The 3,513-nt window shown below is 53.3% G+C and overlaps 1 protein-coding gene across 4 annotated transcripts in view; it reads left to right on the top strand.

Moving 5' to 3' along the window:
* The window catches only part of Fkbp5 (FKBP prolyl isomerase 5), a 116,387-nt gene that overhangs the window by 32,333 nt on the left and 80,541 nt on the right, over positions 1 to 3,513 (top strand). Inside the window, exon 1 of one of the 4 annotated variants that reach the window (XM_021149809.1) lies at positions 778 to 969. The exons of the other annotated variants lie outside the window; for them this stretch is intronic. The gene's annotated coding sequence lies outside the window, so the exon portion shown is untranslated. Of the gene's footprint in view, positions 1 to 777; positions 970 to 3,513 lie in introns of those variants that run through there. 4 annotated transcript variants of the gene reach the window in all.

Here is a 3,513-nt window from a genome sequence, read left to right as displayed (position 1 = left end):
CTCACAACCATCCACAACGAGATCTGGCGCCCTCTTCTGGAGTGTCTGAAGACAGCTACAGTGTACTTATATATAATAAATAAATCTAAAAAAAAAAAAAAAAAAAAAAAAAAAAAAAAAAAAAAAAAAAAAAAAAAAAAAAAAGCTCAAGTCCCCAGGTGCAGCTCCTGAGCGTCTATAGGAGTCACCCAGTCGTGGCAAGTGGTTGGGGGAGGGGGTGCCATCTCAAAGCTGACCTAGCTCAACAGCTATCCTTTGGGTTCCTTTTTGACCACATCACCTGGGCTGCTTGCTGTGTTGGAGAGGCAGAAACCCAAAGGGAAAGCGTCTTGACGCCCACTGGGTGTCCAGAGAGAGAGGTGCTAGGTGTTACATCGAATTTTCCCAGTCTCTAAGGAGCATCTTTAAGTTCATGAGGTTATTTTCCGGGGTCAGCATGGCCCGACCTCTGCAGCTCGTGAAGGGCAGGCTGGGTGGACAGACAGGCAAGGCAGACGCTTGTCTGGTCAGTATTTAGTCTGGAGGCAGTGGACGACGAGGCGAGGTGTCAGTCAGCTTCCTCCATCCCTCTTCTCCGGCCCCCACAAAGGGCAAGGGCCAGACACGTGGGCAGCGGTGAAGAGGCGGGGATGCAAACGAACGGGGCGGAGCCTCATTTGCATAGACAGTGCACGGCCACCAATCGGGACGGGCGGAGCGATAGCCCGCGCGCCTTTTGGGGGCGGATTGGCAGCCCCGTGGCCCTATGGGAGGTGGGTCCTGCGGCCGGCGGGGGCGGGACGACGGCGGGCGCTGCCCGGCGCACTAGCCGGCTTGCGGGCGCTGCCAGTCTCCGGCGGCGGTGTCCGGCGCGCGGCTGAGCGACCGAGCGTGCGGACGGAGCGGCGGCCTGCTGGGCGGGCTGAGCGGCGCGCGCGGCGGCGGAGAGACGCGGAGCGAGGGACGCGGCGGCGGCGGACGCGGCGACAGGTACGGGCGCCATGGCCGCGGGAATAGGGCGCGCGCACGCGGCGGACCCCGGAGCCAGCCCCGTGCTCGCGGTCCCGCTTCTGCCGCCCCTCGCGCGGCTTCCCCGGGATGGCGTGGACGGGACGCGCGGGAGGCCTGGGCCCCGCGTGGGAGGCGGAGCGGCCGGCGCTCCTCTCCAGCGTCTCCCTCAGCGCGGCGGCGGCTCGCTCGCCTGCGCGCGGCTTTTGTTTCCCGCGCAGCCCACAGGTCCGGGGAACCCCGTGTCGCTCCGCCACGCCGCCCTCCGGACGCAGAGGAAACTTGGCCTTCCGGAGCCCTGCAAGCCCCGCGGATAACGGAGTGCTCCGCCGCGTCCGCGGGGCCGCGCGATGGGCGTGCCGGCCGGGCACCGCCCTCACCTGCCGCTCCCGAGCCGGCTCGCACCGGGCAGGCAGGTGACCGGAGGGCCTCGGAGGTACTGAGGAGGAAGGGCTAATTAAAAGTTGTCTCGGAGGTGGCTGAGCGGGTACAGGCGCTTGCAGCCAAGCGTGGCGACCTGGGTTCGATCCCGGGAACCGACATGGTGGTAGGGGAACCGACTCCAACCGCGAGTTGTCCTCTGACCTCCATGTGTACACAACACAAACACCACCGGCTCCGATACACATCCTCATCTCTCACCCCCGCTTTCAATAATACTAAGGAAATAAAAGTTATTTTAGGAATCTTCATTCCCTTCGCCCCAGCGGCATCACCACTCCTGTTCCGGCCATAGTCCATGACTCCAAACCCAGTATTTTGTGTGTGTGTGTGTGTGTGTGTGTGTGTGTGTGTGTGTGTGGGGGGGGGGGGGGGGGGGGGGGGGGGGGGGGGGGGGGGGGGGGGGGGGGGGGGGGGGGGGGTGGGGGGGGGGGGGGTGGGGGTGGGGGTGATGAATCTAAGGGAGCGCGTTGCATTATGACCATCTTCCTCCTCATCTTCCCCTGTGGATGATCCAGGTGGAGCGCTTGCGCCTCATTTTTTAAATAATTGGTGTCTGCAGCCATGGCGAAAGCGTTGGAAGGTACAGATCGTAAGCAGAGCGTGCAGAACTTGGGACAGCCCTCGGCGGGGCTCGGGACAGGGTGTACAGCGCTTGGCCGCCATTCAGTAAATTCTGCATGCGGTAGTTGGGAGCTGGTGGTTTGGGGATTTTTTTTTTTTTCCTTCTTCTTTCAGGAGTGTGTATTCCGGCGGACCAGGGTGTTGAATAGGCACTTTCTTTGCTTCCTTTAGGGGAAGGAGAGAGTGTTTATTTCTATTGTCATCCTATTTTCTTAGGGCTGTGGACAAGGGAAAAGTTAAGGTGTGTTTGGGTTAAGCATTTTGTCTCTTACTCCCCACTTCTTGCTGTTAGCTTTAAATGTTGTTAAAAAATTGTAGCTTTTCCTCTTGGTGTCTCAATCAATTCAAGAAATGACTTGGAAAAAAATCTTAACCGTTTTCTGTTACTCTCCCAGCTGATCCTCATTTGCCTGACTTTTGGGGGCGGGTATTTTTTTGTTTTGTTTGATAGTTGAAACATCAAAGTTTTATTCCTTTGTTATCCGGAGTTTACTATTCAATTAAAGCACGGATAAATTTCTATAACCTAACACTCTCCACACAGCTTTCGCTTTGGAGTTCTACAGAAATGGTGTATTTTAACTATTTATTTATTTATTTATTTTATTTTGGTTTTTCGAGACAGGGTTTTTCTGTGTAGCCCTGGCTGTCCTGGAACTAGACCAGGCTGGCCTCGAACTCAGAAATAAGCCTGCCTCTGCCTTCCGAGTGCTGGGATTAAAGGCGTGCCACCATACCCGGCTTAACTATTTTAAATGCAAAGGTTAATAATGACACTCGTTGTTTGTTAGAAGCACTGTGTGTTTAGCTTTCTTCCCCTTTGTTTTCCTTCTGATGTGTCTTGTGTGGCAACTGCCTTGGGTGCAATCTATACTTCAGAAATGTTGAACTTCAGAGCACAGTTCGTTTTTATTTAATTACACTAATTAATTGAACAATCATTTTATTCATCTAGCTAGTTTGAGCTAGCTATGAGTTGGGACCACTTGAGATTATTTTTATTTTTTTACTTTATTTATTTATTTATTTATTTATTTATTTATTATTTATTTTGAGACAGGGTTTCCCTGTGTAGCTCTGGCTGTCCTGGAATTCACTCTGTAGACCATGCTGGCCTCCGAACTCAGAGATCCAACTGCCTCTGCCTCCCAGTGCCTGAGATTAAAAGCGTGCGCCACCACTGTCCAGCCACTTGAGATCATTTAAAATTAATCTAGGAATATTTTCTGCAAGTTGTTTTAAAACAAAAGTTCATCAGTGGGGGCTTTTGTCATTCCAACATTTCACAAAAGGATGTTTCTCTATTTACTTTTTAGTTTTTATATCCATCTATCTATCCTCTGTGATAGATAGCTCTATCTGTCGTTTGTGAGAGTACTTGGCACTGGTGTGGTTGTCAGAGGACAACTTCGGGGTTTTTTTTCTTCTTGCCCTGTGTAAGTCCTGGACTTCAAATTCAGG

The sequence above is a fragment of the Mus caroli genome, chromosome 17, assembly GCF_900094665.2.
Source record: "Mus caroli chromosome 17, CAROLI_EIJ_v1.1, whole genome shotgun sequence".
In the NCBI taxonomy this organism is placed as follows: domain Eukaryota; kingdom Metazoa; phylum Chordata; class Mammalia; order Rodentia; family Muridae; genus Mus; species Mus caroli.
Note: the sequence above shows the minus strand (reverse complement) of the source record. Positions and strands in the feature narration are given on the sequence as shown.